This window comes from Notolepis coatsorum, assembly GCF_963971535.1.
Source record: "Notolepis coatsorum genome assembly, chromosome: 11".
NCBI classification, from domain to species: Eukaryota; Metazoa; Chordata; class Actinopteri; order Aulopiformes; family Paralepididae; genus Notolepis; species Notolepis coatsorum.
This window is the reverse complement of record NC_140175.1, coordinates 118,157,810-118,178,181: the sequence shown is the minus strand read 5'-3', so window position 1 is coordinate 118,178,181 and position 20,372 is coordinate 118,157,810. Positions and strand designations below refer to the sequence as shown.

The window sequence follows — 20,372 nt, the reverse complement described above, 5'->3', positions numbered from 1 at the left end:
CAAAGCCTAAATCAAAACGTTCCCGTATTTCTGCAATCTATGCACAAAATAATAACGAGTTGAGTTCTAACAAAGAACGTATTACATGCTGGTAGGCTGATAGAGTAAACTATGATATGAATATGATATAAAGGTATACTGGTCCGTCCGCGAGGATATCGAGGACTGTAAAATAGCGACAGTAGTGTAATTATAACGGGCTCATGCGGGAACAAGAGGTTGGCTTGCTTGTTTGGCACGGGGGGCAGAAGCAGAACACCCACCTCCAAACGCCATTAAATATTGTTTCAAATAAAAAGCTACATACTATTATTTTGTGTCATGTTTCCAAATAAGATTGGCCACAACGGAATGCTTTCTACTTCAATTTGTTGATTAGAATAGATTACCTCGCTCCGTTGAAACTTCACTGAGCTCAGCACACAGACATGATAATAATAATAACAACAATAATAATAGCTTCATTTTACATAGCGCCTTTCAAGAGACCCATGCAAGGTCGCTTTACATAGATGGGGGGGGGGAATAACAAAGTAATAAAGATAGTGGACAGACTATGTAAATATGATGATGGGATTCAAGTTCGCGTTTTTATTGATCATAGGCATGCTGTCAGAGTATGATATCTTAATCAAACATTCTAGAACATTTGTCGTCACAGATCATGTCATAATAGAACATAGGCTACATGGCATGGTCCATCGTGATGTTGTGTAGACTGTTATTACTGTACCACCCATTGTGACAACAGCCTTGTGAGCTCCCGCACACAAACATGATGGAATTCAAGTTCATGTATTGAAAGGCAGGCTACATCATACATGGCAGTGAGATTCATTGTTCTTGTATATGCTCTCGTATTATTGTTTATATAGGCTACCCAATACTGACATCAAAATAGATTGTATGTCTCTAGAAATCATATGCAGCAGGTAGAAAATTTACGGAAAATCCGTCGCGATTTGGGATAAAATTGAGGAGAACTTTAATCCCTGGGTATTAATCAAACAAAACGGAAAAAGGCAGTCATATTCCAGCACGGTCTTTATTAGTGTTTGCGCTGCCCAGGCAGCAATGGTTAATAGATATCATATCCGACATCACCGTACGTGTACACGTCTGTCAGCCTGTCTCATAACACGCTTCCCTCGGTTTAGTCCATTTTTCCACATTTCATGGGGGTGTTCCATTACCGTATATGGTTAATCGGGGCGGTTTTGGTATGCAAATACGTGAAAGTGTGCACGAGCCTCAGCGTAGAAGCAAGGTGATATTTATCATGACAGGTGTACGTAGGACCTGTGTACGCACGTGTGATAAATCCTGTTTTTTTTGTGCGTGCACACATTCTAAATTCTGTGCTTACTTGTGGAAATAGAACATTTTCTGAGAAAACTTGATAAATGAGGGCCCAGACCTTTTTGTTTCATTTAGCAACTATTTTCTGTAGAGTATTCTACTTTTACCTTAAGTAAAATAGCATGTCCTAATGGCTACACAGCATTTTTAATTATAACACTCATAATGAATGAGTCAAAACAAGCACGAGATACATTTTATTGACTCAATCAAAAAAGGAGGTACAGAATCTTTGTTTGATATGAATGAAGATAAACAGAAATCAGTCACAAAACAAAAATAAGTCCTAAGGATTCCTATTGGGTATACTACTTAGTATAAGTACATTGGGTTCCTGTTGAGTATACTGCTTATTATGGGAACAGAATTCTTGGGCAGCACGGTGGTGTAGTGGTTAACACTGTCGCCTCAAAGCTAGAAGGTCCTGGGTTCGATTCCTGCTTGGGGACCAGGTTGCCGCGTTGCCAGGTACCCAGGTGGGGTATCTCCCGGGCCTTTCTGTGTGGAGTTTGCATGTTCTCCCCGTGCTCGCAAGGGTTTCCCCTCGAGATAAGATAAACCCAAAGGAAAAACATGCAGAACAGATGGCTAACGCTGTCGCGTCCCTGACGAAGATGGACAGGAGCACTTGGATTGGTCCCCGGGCGCGGCCCACGCCACAGCCCTTATCTGCTCCCGGCTGCCCTTGGGGGGGGGGAAGGACGACGGGATGGGAAAAGTGCAGAGAGACATTTCATCAGTGCATGTGTGAGTGTTCCTGTGTGTCGCCCATCTCGCATGTGTGTGAGTTCTTCTTCTAAAAAAGTACATGGGGTTTCTATTTAATATACTGCAAACTGTGTTTGGGGACCGGTTCTCTTTATTCTTTTCAAGTCTACTCTCAGCTTAAACGGAACAACTAAATGGTTTCTTTCCTGTATGAGTTATAGTGTGTCTCTTCAGATCTTGCTTCCTACTGAACCCTTTCCCACAAACGGAACAGCTAAAGGGTTTCTCTCCAGTGTGAGTTATCATGTGTGTCTTCAGATTTGTTTGCTGACTGAACCCTTTCCCACAAACTGAACAGCTAAATGGTTTCTCTCCTGTATGAGTTCTAGTGTGATTCTTCATATTTCCTTTATCATTGAACCCTTTCCCACAAACGGAACAACTAAATGGTTTCTCTCCAGAATGAATTATCATGTGTGTCTTCAAAATGTGTTTAAGCGTGAACCCTTTCCCACAAACGGAACAACTAAATGGTTTCTCTCCTGTATGAGTTCTAGTGTGGTTCTTCATATTTCCTTTATCATTGAACCCTTTCCCACAAACTGTACAACTAAATGGTTTCTCTCCAGTATGAGTTCTCATGTGTGTCTTCAGATTTGCTTGATGACTGAACCCTTTCCCACAAACTGAACAGCTAAATGGTTTCTCTCCAGTATGAGTTCTCATGTGTGTCTTCATATCTCCCTTCATACTGAACCCTTTCTCACAAACTGAACAACTAAATAGTTTCACTCCGGTATGATTTTTTATGTGTATCTTCAGATCTCTCTTCTTGCTGAACCCAGGCCTGTTAGACAACGTTTGTATTTTCTGTGTCTTCTTTTGTTTTACTGCCAACGTTTGTATTTTCTGTGTCTTCTTTTGTTTTACTGCCATCAAACCTGGACCTGCACTCTCCTTCCATTCATCACAGTCATCAGTCTCAGCTCCAGAACTGTCATCATTACAGTCATCAGTCTCAGCTCCAGAACTGTCATCATCACTGTCATCAGTGTCAGTTAGAGAACAGTCTGAAGAGAGAGGCTGGCTATCTCTAGTTGGTTCTAAATCACCAGCTGGATCTAAGTTACTGGCTAGTTCTGCTACTCTACAGTCCTCTCCTTCAGGTTCTGTTTTCATGTGTTCAGTTGAGGTGCTGGGTAAAGAGTATGCTTCTCTGTTTTTCTCCCTTTGGGTTTGAAGAGGCTGGAAGGACAGAGCGTTCTCTTGACCATCTTCACATTTCACTGGGTCTACTGTGATCTTGGAGAGATCAGCTTCTTCCAGCCCTTGATCTAGTTCATCTTTAATCTGCTCTGGGTCCCGGTTTTGGCTGAGTTGTGAGGACAGAGTGTTCTCACCTTCATTTTCACATTTCATAGGTTGTAAGGTCATCTTGGAGCCATCAGCCTCCTCTAGATCTTGACACAGTTCCTCCTGTTCCTCTTTAATCTGGAGGGGCTCTGTGTCCTGGGTTTGGCTGAGCTGTGAGGACTGAGGTTTCTCTTCATCATGTTCACTCTTCACAGAGACAGGAAGCTGCTCTCCCTCCTGACTGATCCAGAGTTCCTCCTGTTCCTCTTTAATCTGTAGATGCTCTGGCTCCTCCTGGACCAGACTGGGGCTCCTCTCCTCCTGCTCAGGGGGAACCTCCTCTTCACAGATAAACAGCTGTAAGGCCATGGAGTCTAGAAAGAAGGGCATACAATAATTTAAATGTAATTTGTTGTAACCATCGCTTTTGAATTAACAAAGGGTCAGGCCACTATTTCACACTACATTCTTAACTCTTTGCCCCGCCAAACCCGAGAAAAGTCGGGTTTCGTCACCAACCGGTGAGCGCCAAACACGACTTTTCTCAGGTTTTGATCCTGTAGGGGAAAATTATTTATCTATGATATTACATTTATCATGTATGATATTACATTTATCATGTATTTCATTTCAGAGCAGAAACTCCCTGTGTCTGTACCAAAACAAGTTCACAGGTTCGCTTATGCAAACAGCCACTGTTTGCACTAGCTGACTGGCCCCAACTCCTGTACACCTCTGTCTACCCCGACCTTTGTGTTATCATGTCCCCTACCTTTATGTCATCATGTCCTCAAGATGACATGGCCCACTTGTACCCCCCCCCCCTGTATTCCCCCTTGTGTAAACATCACCCAAACATCACACCACTGCTTTTCCTGAATAGAACTCCTTAACGTGCATGTATCTGATTGGATGATAACACTATCATGTATCTTATTGGATGATACACTGTCATGTCATCCTTTGCCCCTTTTCCTCCTATATAAGCTGCATTAAAATGTTTGTTCATTGTCCAACTCCGGGTAGAGCATTTTGCGTGCTCTGCCTCGGACTTGTCACCATTGTATTCTGCAGAATATAATAATAAATCACTTTTTGACACTGAAGACTCTGTATCCTGATGCCATATTATTTCATGCACATACCAAGGTTTAAGACGAATTTCAATTGCCACAACAATCCTTAGATCTTTTTCCTTTGATCCCGGTTCTAAACACTCGGCCGGAGCTCCCTGGGTCTCCCTGGCACAGCTGCCTATGTTGGAATTGCAATGACGATCGAATCTCGCCAGGTGGCAGTATTGCCTACCGTTTGAACTGGGATAGTTTAGTGTGGGGCCATTTTAGCACGCACACACACTGCAAGTACTCCTCCCCCTCAGAGGGAATCAGGACAGAGCGATCGCTCTGAGATTTTCTCGCCTCAAACCTATTGTTTCCCATATACACATATACACGAGTAATCGCAATCGTGATGGGATCACTGGGATTATTCTTTTTAGAGTCCCTTCTGGCTAAGGTAAGGTCTATTTTACCGAACCTAAAACATGTTTTTGTACCGATCACGATCAGTGTCGTATTTTACCGGACCTAAAACATGCTTTTGGTCTCAGGTTTTAAAACTGCCCTGTTGCAGGTCACAAAAAAAATTAAATTCGATATATTTCTTTTGATATTTTTTTTTCTCTATCGATTATTAAAATATATCACGATAATTATCGTTATCGTTATATCGCTCAGCCCTAGTTGATAACATGCAGTGGAAAAGCGGCAATAGTCCCGGTTGGAGTTAGTAAACACAGTTGTATGTTAGCCTTCTTGGATGTTGAATAAACGCCTATCATTGTCTTTCAACACCCCGCCTCTCAGACTCCCATTTTCTCCTCTGCTAGCTAGTAGCTACAGTAACATTTCAGGTTGGCTGTATTAGCTGGCGGGCTACCAGGCTAACGTTGTGTTGTACAAACCATGCTAACGTTAACATTATGATGTGTGTAGGCCTATGTAATGTTAATGGCTATGTTTTTAAAGTCGTAATGAAGATTGATTTATAATATATTGCGCTTGCCTTTCCACAAACTGACTAGCACCTGCTGCCAGCTGAGCACCCGGCACGCCACCTCTCCCAGCTCTGTGCCAAATGAAGGTTGTGCCGAACGGTGTACGGTTCGAATGCATACCATTCCACCCCTAATATATATATATATTTTTTGTATCCACTTTTTCTCCTCTGAACCATTTAGTGACATCACACTGAGACTAGTTCAACACATCATGTCACTCTGAAGCATTTAGGGGGCTTTCTCACTAACCATTCGGGGTCGAATCACAGCGCGATCGCATCAAAATAGGGTGTGATCGTCCTACTGAGAACGCTCCCCCCGTCACCGGGGACACTGATTCGCTCCAAACCTGGACAGCTGGAATAGGTGGTTTCGGGTGTGCGCCAGTGGGAGCGGGGGGTGTGGTGCATGCTTGCTTGAATTTTGGGCAGATAAAAACATACAGCAACAACTGGACAATACCCACAAAAACAATATTTATGGGCAATTTGGCGAGTTCAGACCTCAACCAAACAAGCATGTTGAGCCTCACGGCTCAGTGGATGAAAACATGAAGCCACGTTACAAGCACAAGACTTCCCTGGCTCGCATTAGGCCTGGATTTTTTTTTGCCATTGCTATGTCTACTATACATTGGTTTCTTGTTCTAATGTATTTATTTCTGTAGACCAGTGGTGCCCAACCAGTCGGCCGTGATTGACCGGTAGATCAATGACATGCAATATAATTGACGCGAGCGATGGGCTAATGTTAGCTGCTAACTAGTAATAAATAGGCTAAGCTAACTAGCGTTAGCTTAGCGTTAGCATTAACCCTGGAAAACGCTCAAAGCGGACTCCACGACACCAGTTCCATTCGTGAGAAAAGGGGGTGGGTTATATTGACAAGGCTTGACAACAGAGATTCAAATATAACTTCATATTTATTGGTTATTTGTTTCTTTATAAGCATCCAGTTTCCACCACCGTGTGTTAAACTCTTCCTGTGTTGACGTTAGAGCGTGACATCATCGCCTACGGCAAGCTTACACGCTCAAAACGCAAACCGTAAACAAAACCCGGAGCGCATCAAGACTGCAGTGTGTACGCAAACTAGAGGGGGGAGAGGGAGGGGGGAAGTTCAGAGCGAGGACGGAGCGGAGCTGATTCGACCCCGAATGGCAGTGAGAAAGCCCCCTTAGTGACGTCACACTGAGACTAGTTCAACACATCATCTCACTCTGAAGCAGGGTTCGAAATTAAGGGGGGCTTGGGGCAAAATGCCCTCAAATTTACCAAATGCCCTCGAAAATCAGTTAAGGGGGGCAAAAAATGCCCCCGACAGTTTACTAATTATATATATAACTATATATATGCTCTACAGTGCAAGCATTTCACTCGCATTTGCCCCAAAAAATATGTGTGCGAACAGGAAAAATCATTTACTCGCATAATGTGCGAGACGAGATTACAAACTCAGTAGTGCTTTTTTCGCTTGTGTGTGTGTGTGCGTGTGTGTGTGCGAGCGAGCATGAGAAGCGGAGTTGGAATGAGAGCGGAGAGCGTACGTACGTACGTGTGTGTGCGCGACTCGAGCGTGAGAGAGAGCGTGCGTGTGTGTGCGAGCATGAGAGTAAGTTACTTACTAAAGTGTAATAGACTCGAGACGACGGAGCCCCGCTACACCATAGATGTATATAAACATTATGCGCTACACTGCGCAGGTGAGAGCAGTGCAGGTCGCTGAGAGACAACCAAGCGTGCTGCGAAGACCTGCCCTACTCTGCTTCTGATTCGCAGACTGTGGGTGGGGGAATGTGATTGGACCAAAGCAGAGGCTGAGTCACACACAGACAGACACGCTCCAGTCGACATGCATTGCGGAGAGCGGATAATTTCGACTCGTAATGGATATGAAAATGGTTCAAATTAATTGAATTCAGCTCAATTCGATTTCAAATGGGACATACCGTAATTCCTCTAATAGTAACCGGGTCTCAAATACAAGCCGGGTCTCTATTAATGGCCGGGTGCGCTCTTGAGCTAAGCAATTATAAGCCGGCCTCCTAATACAAGCCGGGTTACTAATATACTGAGCTGCATACTGAGCTAGTTACTTGATTTCACTTTGAAAACGTTGAAATGACCAGTGACCACCTGTAATTGCACTGTTTACTATTTCATACAGTACTTGGTTTCAATAAATGAACCCAGTACATTTTACTGGGTTCAAACTGACACAAAATGTTGATTTATTCATTATGATCCGTTTGAAAATTTGAAATATAGGCCTCCCTCTTATACAGGCCTCCTCCTAATACAAGCCTGGTACCCGCTACAGTTGAAACAAATACAAGCCGGGGTTACTATTAGAGGAATTACGGTAGTCTTTTTTATTATGTATAGGTTACTAATATTTATTTAATAAATGAATGTTCCATGTTCTGTCATCTAATAATATATTCCATTACCTTTCCTATCTGTATCAAAGTCAAAATGTTGGCATTGTGACAACATTACAACATACAAAAGCAGCTTGACAACCGATATCCTTTGCGTCTAGTAGGCATGGGCCAATGTGTGATTTTGGTGGTATGTGCTATTTGCACAGATGTTTGGCCCTATGCATACGCACAGTATAATATGCATGTAATAAATATTTTGTTAATAAACTCTGTTACTTGAACAATTTTCACTGTGCTCCTAAATTTATTTGTGTGCTCCTACATTTTTATTTAGATTTTATTTATTTAAATTTTATTTAGAAGCACATGTGCTCCTTGGGAAAAAGGTTAGCATAGAGCCCTATATTATGGAGACATTAACATTACGTTATCAAACATAGGGACGAAGACTGTAAAAAAAAAAACAGCGCTTTGCGCCACCAAGACAGCCGCAGCCACAAAATGGCATATGGTAAATGTTTTATAATTAGTTTATCATAAAAAGTCAGTGCCCCCGAAATACAAAAAAAAGCCACAGAAAATCAATTAAGGGGGGCAAAAATAGCCATGAAAAAAAAAAGTTAATTTCTAACCCTGCTCTGAAGCATTTAGTGACCTCACAATGAGACTAGTTCAACACATCGTGTCACTCTGAAGCATTTAGTGACGTCACACTGAGACTAGTTCAACACATCATGTCACTCTGAAGCATTTAGTGACGTCACACTGAGACTAGTTCAACACATCATGTCACTCTGAAGCATTTAGTGACGTCACACTGAGACTAGTTCAACACATCATGTCGCATCATGTTTGGGACACGAACCCAAAGACTTCAAAATTGCACGAGTAACCCCCCTGCACAAAAAGGGCAGCAAATTAGACCCAGGCAACTACCGCCCTGTTTCTATTCTTACCTCCATCTCGAAAGTCATGGAAAAAATAGTATACAAACAGGTCGAAAAGTACCTTGCGGAAAAAAATCTAATCTTCGAATTCGAATCTGGCTTCAGAACATCCCACTCCACTGACACATGCCTTCTCTATTTGAACGACCACATCAAACAAGAGGTGGACGAGGGCAAATACTGTGGCATGGTCATGCTGGACCTACAAAAGGCCTTCGACACTGTAAATCACTCCATTCTGATAGCTTGTCAATCAGTGAGCTGGATGCAATCCTACCTGGAGGGGAGAGAACAGATGGTGGAGGTAAACGGTACCCTATCCCCCCTCCCAGTGAGCTGTGGTGTTCCACAAAGAAGCATACTAGGACCGCTACTGTTCCTAATTTATGCAAATTACATGTTGTCAGCTTGTGACTGCAACTTGTTCCTGTTCGCGGACGACTCAGCCCTGCTGGTCTTTGACAAGAACAAGTTACAGGTTGAAAAAAACCCTCAGTTCAGAACTCGGCAGAATCTGCATCTGGCTCGCTGATAACAAACTATCATTACACCTGGGTAAAACAGAGTCCATTCTCTTCGGATCAAATAACAAACTCATCAAGACCGACGGCTTCTCAGTTACAGTGGGTGACAATATTGTCACAAGGAAAGATGAAATTACATACCTAGGTTCCATCCTAGAGGCAAATCTTTCCTGTCACAAAATGGCATCCAATGTAATAAAAAAAAGTCAACCAACGAACTAGATTCTTGTACCGGATCTCCTCTCTGGTAAACAAGAATACCCTGAAGACTCTGGCAGGAGCACTCATTCAAGGGTACTACGACTATGCTTGCACCTCATGGTAACAAAGCACCTCAAAGGCGCTAAAAACAAGATTACAAACATCACAAAACAAACTGGTCAGACTACTACTTGACCTTACTCCTAAATCCCACCTCACCCTTGCCCACTTTGACTACCTAGAATGGCTTAGAGTAGACGACAGAGTACAGCAACTTGCAATGTGCCTGGTCTACAAGATACACTACACGACTAAGGTACCCATGTACATGTCAAAATACTTCCCAAAGGTCAGTGAATACCACGACCACAACACCAGAGGGAGCTCCACAAATCATGTTAAACCCAGATTCGGCTCAAACAAGGGACTAAACACGTTTCGCAATTATGCCACATCAATGTGGAACGCCCTACCCAAAGCTGTAAAGGAATGTGAATCACTACCCACTTTCAAAACCACTCTCAAAGAGCACCTATGGGAGACTGCAATTCAAAACTGGCCCCTGTAAATGTCCTAACCCAATCCCCTCCAATGTACAGTAAATGTCCTAACCCAATAATACACAAGACCCTCTTCTTGGAACCAAGTATGGTTTCGTCGATATTCCAATGTACAGTTTTGCTTACACAGTTGTACAGTTTCCCCCCCTCCCCCGCCTACCCCCCCCCCCCCCCCACCCAACCACCTCCAATGTACAGTCCCCACCCCCCACCCCACCTACCCAACCTCCTCCAATGTAGTTTCTACGTCAAATGTCTTTTTTAGACTCTTTTTGTATCACAAACAGTACTGTATTTGTAAATCTGGTATGTCTTAAATGTATAGATGTAGCAGTACTGTCTATCTGTATGCCGTGTGTGTCATATATGTTATGATGAATTGAAAATGGGGGACCCTGATGTAAACAAGACGAAAGTCTTTCTCTGGTCTGCATCCCCTTAACAATTGTGTGTATTGAGCTGTACTGTATTGTACCCATTCTGCAATCTGTTAATAACAATCAATCAATATTTAACAGATTGCAGAATGGGTACAATACAGTACGGCTCAATACACACAATTGTTAACACTTTCAGTGCCCAGCAGGGGGCGCTCATTTAGTGCTTGAATGCCCAGCACCACTCCAATGTTAACGTTAATATCGCCTAATCTATGTTTTAAATTATGGCTATGTGTCTAATCTGCCCGTCGCATTATCAATGACCCATTTCCAGTCAACATTGTCGAAGCGGATTGTTTTTTTTATCGGTTCATTTCCGTTTGATATAATTTTGAAAAGCCCTCGTTTTCACGGAAAAAAGAAGAGATTCCATGATAATCGCCCTTTACTGTAATATTTTAGAACGTTGTCATTTTTCGGCCTATTTATGAATCGTTTTTAAATAAACGCTAGATTATCGATAGTATATGTGTACGTATGCACGCTGGTCCCGCAAGCTGTAAATCGATTCTCTGTTCCTGATCACTCTTACAGTCAAACAGCCATATCACATTATAGGGGAAACGCTTATATCTCCGTGAAAAAAGGTCTGATTATCCTAATACTGGTCAAATAGATTCCTTACCGGAGATCAGATGGTATCCAAATGGATTATTCCAATTCCTGATCGCCATTCCGAAAATCGATCCTTTTATTGATCCAATGCTACGTACTGTAAAACACAGTAACCACGCTGTCCTGAGAGTCCAGCATGAAGCTGATCGACTCCGGTTACATGCGTGAGAAGTAAAATGTGGAGTCCGGGTTTTTTTTTCTCATGCATTTTCATTGAATCCAATCCAAAAGGGTGAATTACCATCTGGGAGACGATAGGGGGCGCTTTTTTCACATCTGAGCGCCTGGGGTGGCTGAATTACCAACGGTAGACTCGGTTGATGAAATATGAATTCAGATCGCTAATTAAAAAAAAAACGATTATGGGCGTTATGGGCATTCAACCCGCGGGGGTAAACCCGAGAAAACTCGGGTTGGGCAATCAAAGTGTTAAGGGGATGCAGACCAGAGAATGACGTTCGTCTTGTTTACATCAGGGTCCCCCATTCTCAATTCATAGTGACATTTATGACATACACAACATTTATAGCATAGGGACATACATGACATACTACAGGTATATAGTAATGTTACATTTGTGACATATAGGATATGCAAATAATACAGTACTGTTACCCATAGATCCTAACAGAGATTATATACATTATGATGGGGAGGAGACTGTACATTAGGGGGGGGGTGGGTGGGAGAAAAAAGATACATACGGTGGGGAGAGAATATACAGTGGGGAGGAGACTGTCTACAGATACACCTGTGTGATGTTGCTACGGAGTTAAGCTAATAAAGGATACTCGTCACAACCACAGCAGAGGACTCACGTATTTGTACTGTGAAGTAACACGACTAGGCCTGCCGCGATAAGCAATAAATCGATTAATTGCCGCGATAATTTAAATGAATGCAATGATTTTGACGGGCGCGATTAATTGCTATTTGCGCGTTTGTTTTAATGAGGCGGAACCAGTGCCCCTTGTCAGTCACTGTCCGTGTTGGGAGGCGGGCCGCTGGCTTTACTACAGCACAGCACAGGAGCTCCGTGGGGCAACACCACATAGCTTAACTACATTTCTCAATAGTGTTGCTCCTTTTAACCAAGTAGCGTTATTTGTAGTGTAACGTTAGAATAACACAGAATAACGTTAATACAATTACATGCATCATTGTTTACAATGAACGGGTGGGGCTAGTCAAAGGACTGGAGACGGGGACAAGTTAAACATGAATTAATTTATTATAACCGGTCGTTTTCGAGTCGTGCTGCAGTGCCTACGCACCACAGCTATTCTATTATAATACTGCTTTGACGCTTCCTCCTCATCGTTGATTGCCTGTAGTAGCTGCATCTAACGTTAGTAGCTAACGTTAAAACTAAAAAACACAACCGGACGAGACAAGTTGTCGGCTAGGATAATCACAACAATACTTCCGGTCCGGTCGGTGGGCTTCAAAATAAAAGTCTTAAACACCGGAAAAGACGGAGCGGTGGGCTTCAAAATAAAAGTTTTGGGAAATAAATTTCTCAAAAATTCTCTAACCGGTCGCAATAATATCGCTTATCGCGATATTTTCGGGGGCAATTAATCGCCCAGCAAAATGTGTTATCGTGGCAGGCCTAAACACGACAATGACAAATGTGTTGTTTCTGTTTTTCTTTTGGACATAGTTGCGGAACACCGAACAAGTTAACAACTCACCACTGTCTACAGCCCCCGCATCATACTGTAGCCTAGCCAGTCTCTTGAAACACTGCTATCTTCAAACTTCCATTCCTCTCGAAACTTTCTTTTGTTGGGTGGTGCCGCTCATCCTTTTCATCTGAGAACACCGCGGTGGGTTTTCTTTTTAGTGGCCGGCTTACTCCTTCCATTAACGTTATTATGCTAACGTTAGCTAATCGGTATAGCAGGCATGCGTAACGTTAGTGCAAGCAGGTGGTGGATGTGACGTCGGTAAACAAGGAGAGAATTGACGCGCGAGGACTGCAAAAAAGGCGACTGTCGTAAGACTCGTGTTTTCTGACATGCGTTTCTACTATTAACACATTCGGGGCCGGCCACGTATAAATCTGTGTTTCGAATCCAACGGTTGAGGACCGGCAAGGTTGTTTTGGCTTTTATTCCATTGCATTAACCTACTCAATGTCACCGAGCTGCACTGCTCGGTGACATCGAATTCTGAAAAGTGCATTACCGGCCAGATCCTCTTAGGGGCGCTGTCGATAATGCAGTGTGCCCTGTGGCAGAACGGTGCACTATTTTTTTTTTACTTTCAATGGAGTTTCCAGTTAGCTGGATTCTGGATGTGCAGCATAGTAGCTTGGAATACCTTTTGCTACGCCGAATTCACTATGCAGTAAAGGAATATATCATCAACCAATGGACATATCGATCTACCAGATGGCGATCGATAACTGAGAAGTGCTCTGGGGGATCCAACCGGCCCACTGTAAGATATTTTTCACATAAATGACATGCTGATCAGGGCTTTTTTTGATAGCCATCCACCCGATCAACGAATGAGGCTAATGCGGTTATTGGTAATCAATAGTCAGAAACGACGCCCCCCGCCCCCCCCTTTCATGCATTCGTGGTGGACCATCATACCGATCATATGCAGTTTGAGTTTTAACTGTAGCTTCTGTATATCCAAAATGCCATTGGATTTAACGTTAGTAGCTATTAGCCCTGTATCTCGCGTTCCAGGAAATATCCCAGCCGAAATCCCTTATAACGCTTATATTCAAGACGCTATAAAATGAGAACGTATTGATGAAAAAATTATTTCTTTAAGCCATTTTGAAGGGACGGTTTATGGTCTCAATTGACAATGAGAATGGACAGATAGCAATAATATAAAGTATAGATTTAGCTCTACAAACAGCCCCACGGACTAGGCAAGTCTGTTTAGAAATTAGACGGATCCAAATGGCCATGAATGTGTTAAGTATTATTACATTTTCATATAACAGGCTGACGGACTCCGGTAGAGCCGTCGCGCCTCCACTAACCCTTCAATAAGCTTTGTGGTCCGGGCATAAATGTGTCCATAAATCCATTTATTTAGATCCAACAGTCTGAATGTATCTTGCGATTATTATACATTTCTCTCGAGTCGCTGCGTGCGTCCTGCCATTATTGCTCGCCATGACTCTGCTTGGCGCAGCCGCGGTAGGAAAAAAATGCCCTTTTTCATGATATTTGACGCCTCCGATTTGGCTCAATTTAGTTTCAATCTGTATGCATAGATCATATTATACCAGGTAGCCAATTGACGGGAAATCCGTCAGACTCCAAATCAAATTGACGGAACTCTGAATCAAATTGACGGAATTCCGTCTCAAGACGGAACGCTTTAATGCCCGAGTATATATTGATGCAAAACAGAATTATTCAGCAGTGTGTGTGTTGTGTGTGCGTGCGCTGCGGTGGGCAGGAGCGCGCAACAAGATGGTATATAAATATGGTATATTAATACAGTCTAGTGTGCTGTGTGATGACTATACATTTGAATCTAATCTAATTTTGCACACGGCCCTCGCATTATAATGAGCTGGACAGGTGTGTATGCAAACGTGAACGCGATATCTGCCATGCGAGACTAGGTGAGCAGGCTGTCGTCAAATCTGAAGTGTTCAACGTTCTGACTCCTCCCCCGGCTGCAATCGTCTACTCTCGTCTACTTTCGAGGCAAGTCGAAATCAATCTCAAACACGCCTAATCTCAAACACGCCTAAACACAATAGCATATATCTGCAGAGCCCGGCTTGTACTGTGTGTGAGGGCTTGTACTTTGTGCAACTGTGCGTCGGGGCTTGTGTTGTTTCCTGTAAAACCCAGAAGTAGTCAGTTTGTGCTGTTTATTTTTACAAGCAGTGAGGACTCGACAGCATTTGCATTTCTGTGTTCCGTGTTGCAGGTTAGGGTTAAGGTTAGGTTTAAAAATAAACAGCACAATGGTGGTCAGGTGGTGTAGCGGAGATTGCACTCGTCACCAACGCAGGAGATGCTGGGTTCGAGCCCAGCTCTCGGCGTTGCTACCAGCTTGGCTGGTCATTCACACTAATACAATTGGCAGTATTAGGGGGTGGGGAAACTGGCGAGTGGGAATCTGGCGTTGTGGACAGCGACGCCTACAGGTCAGGTCTCGGCGCTTGCTCAGCGGGGGCAGGACTTGGTGGAGATAGCGTGCCCTCCCACGCGTTACACTTCACCAATGAGAGTCCTCGCTGCCAAGTGAAAAGACGTCACTGGCTGTCGCCACACGCATCGGAGGAAGCGTGCGGTCGGCTTCGGGACGCCCTTGTACCGACTCGTAGGAGAACATGCGAACAACAACCAGGTAGGGGAGGGGGGGAATTGGCACGGCGACTAAATTGGACGGGGAGAAAAACAGAAAATCGGAGAAAGAGAAATAAAAAAAAATAAACAGCACAAACTGACTTCTGGGTTTTACCGGAAACAACACACAGTACAAGCCCTCACACACAGTACAAGCCGGGGCTCTGCGGCTCTGCAGATATACCCTACTCCCTAAACACGCAGAGCAAGCAAACAGTGTGGGGGAGGGTCGTCACAATTTGGTCATATCTGTCTGTCTTAGTAGTTACCTCTGTGCACATACATGTGAAATAAGGTGTTAACTAACTAAGTTATTTAGATATATTATGCTTATGTTGATCTGAAAAACACATTACAAACAAATGATCAATATGAAAACAGTAAAACTCTTGTACTACGTCTGCAGCTCTTTTCTCCTTTATGACCCAATTCATTGAGGATGAATGTCAACAAGATGGCGCTGCACTGTCCGCCTCGTTGTGCTTAGGGCTGGGCGATATATCGAGTATACTCGATGTATCACGGCTTGTTCTACATGATGTAGTAAATTACTATATCGTGAACATCAAGTATATGTTGTCACGTCGCGGCTGAGATGAGACTTGCTTTAGCGCAGAGCTTTCCTCTCATTTCATTATAGACACAGACCAGCGCGGATCTTAAATGACATGCAATTTAATTGACGCGAGCAATGGGCTAACGTTAGTTGCTAACTAAGTTATCCCACAAAACTAGGCTAAGCTAACTAGAGTTAGCTGCTAACCCTGGAAACGCTCAAAGCGGACTCCACGACACTAGTTCCATTCGTGAGAAAAGGGGGTAGAGCTGGGCGATATGGCCTCTAAATGATATTGCGATGTTTTTTTGGCCATATCACAATCGGATACATATATCGATATTTTGACATTTCCTCTAAAGCACTTAAAAATGCTTGATTTAACCCGTTGATGCATACAGTCACGCCAATATGATGATTATAATAAGTCCCTGCAACATATGTTTACATTATTAAACCAAAAAAAATAATTTAATGAAAATGTACTAAGAGTAGTCTACTGACACACTAATAAAAAAAATTATTTACATCTAAGACTATTTATATAAAAACTCTTGGGTGCCAAAACTGTGTTTTCTATCCACTTTAGCCAAACACACACACACTATGTATATATATATAAAAATAATAATAATAATAATCACACACAAAGGGATAATGGCTTATAGCAGACTTAATGATTTTAGAATATTTCAGATAATGAAATTAAATGTTTATATCATCAACTATCCAGTTAGTATTTAAACTAACATTTGGCACTTTAAATCATTGAATGTAGAGAGTGAGAGAGAGAGAGAGAGAGAGAGAGAGAGAGAGAGAGAGAGAGCGCAAGAGAGCCAGCCCCCCCCCCCCCCCCCCGGGTTTTGTAGGTTTGCGTTTTGAGCATATAAGCCGACGTAGGTGATGATGTCACACTCTAGTGTCAACACAGGAAGTTGAACACACGGTGATGCCGATATGAAGAAACGAATAACCAATAAATATAAAGTTATGTTTGAACTTCTGTTGTCAAGCCTCATCAATATTACCCCACCCCCGTCCAGATTGTGTTGATTTGGTTTTGATTGATTGATTGAAAACTTTATTAACAGATTGCAGAATGGGTACAGTACAGTACAGCTCAATACATACAATTGTTAAGGGACAATGCGCATAATTGATGTTCTTGGCCTTTAGGAACCCGTCTAGAGAGTCGAACACCTCTGTCAGTGGAGGGAGACGCCGCTGCTAGTTTTGAGGTGGAGTCTTGATCTATGGATTGTTCACGTTGCAGATCTTCATGTTCCAACCCTTGCTCTTTAAGTGAAGCTTCAGTCTTGACCGCACTTTCACACTGTGAAGAGTTAAAGAGTGCATGTTTAGAAGATTCAGTAAGTTATAGGCTCATATCTCTGATTCACATGTCCCATGCATACTGATGTGGATACACAGATACTGATGCCAGTACTGAAGGTGATACCAGGCTAAAATACTGCAGGTACTGAGGGTGATACCAGGCTAAAATACTGCAGGTACCGAGGGTGATACCAGGCTAAAATACTGCAGGTACTGAGGGTGATACCAGGCTTAAATACTGCAGGTACTGAGGGTGATACCAGGCTAAAATACTGCAGGTACTGAGGGTGATACCAGGCTAAAATACTGCAGGTACTGAGGGTGATACCAGGCTAAAATACTGCAGGTACTGAGGGTGATACCAGGCTAAAATACTGCAGGTACTGAAGGCAATACGAGGCAAAAATACTGCAGGTACTGAGGGTGATACCAGGCTAAAATACTGCAGGTACTGAGTGTGATACCAGGCTAAAATACTGCAGGTACTGAGGGTGATACCAGGCTAAAATACTGCAGGTACTGAGGGCGATACGAGGCAAAAATACTGCAGGTACTGAGGGTGATACCAGGCTAAAATACTGCAGGTACTGAGGGTGATACCAGGCTAAAATACTGCAGGTACTGAGGGTGATACCAGGCTAAAATACTGCAGGTAGTGAGGGTGATACCAGGCTAAAATACTGCAGGTACTGAGGGTGATACCAGGCTAAAATACTGCAGGTACTGAGGGTGATACCAGGCTAAAATACTGCAGGTAGTGAGGGTGATACCAGGCTAAAATACTGCAGGTAGTGAGGGTGATACCAGGCTAAAATACTGCAGGTACTGAGGGTGATACCAGGCTAAAATACTGCAGGTACTGAGGGTGATAACAGGCTAAAATACTGCAGGTACTGAGGGTGATACCAGGCTAAAATACTGCAGGTAGGGTATATTTGCAGTTGTGAAGTTAATCTAACTCACTTGGAGTGTGAATGTGATATATCATAGGAGACTACTCAACATCTATATATACTAGAGAATAGTCAGATATAACTTCAGTTAGTAAATATAGAGAATAGCTACTGATGTTTATATGATACTGTATGACTCCTACAATGTGATTGTAAGGAGGAAAACTTATTCACACATCCGTACATGAACATATTCTGTACACTATGTTCTCAGTCGCTCTATAGCTCCTGTCTCTGCTCAGTATCTGCTTCTGACACTGTAATGTAAACGGCCTATGATATATAATCAGCGAAGGGAGATGTACCTTATGGACTAATATGGACATAGTCGAGACACAGTAGATGCATCATGAGAACATACACATCAGAATTTACATGTTAAATATGTATCAAGTAATATGACTTTGTCTGTGAGAGATATAAAACATGTACACTGTTACTGTGTTACTGTCTCTTATATCCTCTGCTCTTTATCCTCTCCTCTTCGCCACCCTTCTTCCCCACTCTTTTACTAACGAAAGAGCATTTAATTTCACAAACTGTATTGATCCATATTATAATAGACAACCTTATTGAACTTTAGGAATTGTCTCCTAATCATTCGGATATTCATTTCAATATTAGTATTCCGATTTCTATTCTTAATACCTTGGACCACGGATCTTGATTTAGATCAAAACACATCATTACAGTGATATAATCACCTGCATAAACAGTGGTTCTGGAGGTAGAGCGGTCGTCTGGTAATCAGAAGCTTCCTGGTTCGATTCCAGCTCGTCCCGGGCATTGTGTCGAAGTGCCCTTGAGCAAGACATATAACCCCTAACTGCTCCCGTTAAGCAGGTTGGCACCTTGCATGGCTGCCTCCGCCGTCTGTGGTGTTTAAGTTGTGCCTTTCTCTTGAAGCTCTTCCCACACTGGTCACAGCAGTAAGGTTTCACTCCTGTGTGTACCATGTGGTGACGTTTAAGTTTTGCCTGTCTCCTGAAGCTCTTCCCACACTGGCCACAGCAGTAAGGTTTCTCTTTTCTGTGTACCATGTGGTGACGTTGAAGGTCTGCCTTTCTCTTGAAGCTCATGTCACACTGGTCACAGCAGTAAGGTTTCTCTCCTGTGTGTATCATGTGGTGTATTTTAAGATCTGACATTGTCTTGAAGGTCTTCCCACACTGGTCACAGCAGTAAGGTTTTTCTCTTGTGTGTACCATGTCGTGACTTTTAAGATGTGACTTTGTCTTGAAGGTCTTCCCACACTGGCCACAGCAGTAAGGTTTCTCTCCTGTGTGTACTATGTGGTGACGTTTAAGTTCTGACTTTCTCTTGAAGCTCTCCCCACACTGGCCACAGCAGTAAGGTTTTTCTCCTGTGTGTACCATGTTGTGACTTTTAAGATCTGACTTTGTCTTGAAGGTCTTCCCACACTGGCCACAGCAGTAAGGTTTCTCTTCTGTGTGTACCATGTGGTGACGTTGAAGGTCTGCCTTTCTCTTGAAGCTCATGTCACACTGGTCACAGAAGTAAGGTCTCTCTCCTGTGTGTACCATGTGGTGTATTTGTAGGTTTTGCTTTGTCTTGAAGCTCTTCCCACACTGGTCACAGGAATGACGTCTTAATTCCTCCATGTCTCTATTGGTTGCCGGGCAGCAGGACAGGGGATGGATCTGGGGAACAGAGAGAGAAAGAAACATTCAAATAAAGAGAGGTTTATAAACTGGCAGTCTAAGGCTATGTATAGATTTATGCTTTAAGACCTGAGGAACCGTGCCTTACAGTGAAATTACAGAGGTTCATTCTCCACTGGACAGATAGCATGAGGTGACTGTTCATTCTCCATTGGACAGTAAGTAAGATGGCGCCACATAAGTAAGTAAGATGTGTTGTGCGCTCCTTATCGACCTAGCAACTCTTTTAGTTATGATGTTGTTTTTTAGTAATGTTTTTACACAAAAGGTGACCAGCATTTATAGATATGACAGAGAGGCACTACTGGACATACAAGATTTGACGATCACTACAAAACTGGAGTTTTTACACAAAGA

General features: G+C 42.9%; 1 long non-coding RNA gene across 1 annotated transcript; it reads right to left on the bottom strand.

Moving 5' to 3' along the window:
* Positions 1-1,543: 1,543 nt before the first annotated feature.
* LOC311237352 lies at positions 1,544-19,934 on the bottom strand. The gene is made up of 3 exons (XR_014620277.1): positions 19,038-19,934; positions 17,177-17,378; positions 1,544-3,794 (listed from the first exon to the last, which is right to left on the bottom strand). It is a non-coding gene; the product is annotated as an uncharacterized lncRNA (long non-coding RNA).
* Positions 19,935-20,372: the final 438 nt, after the last annotated feature.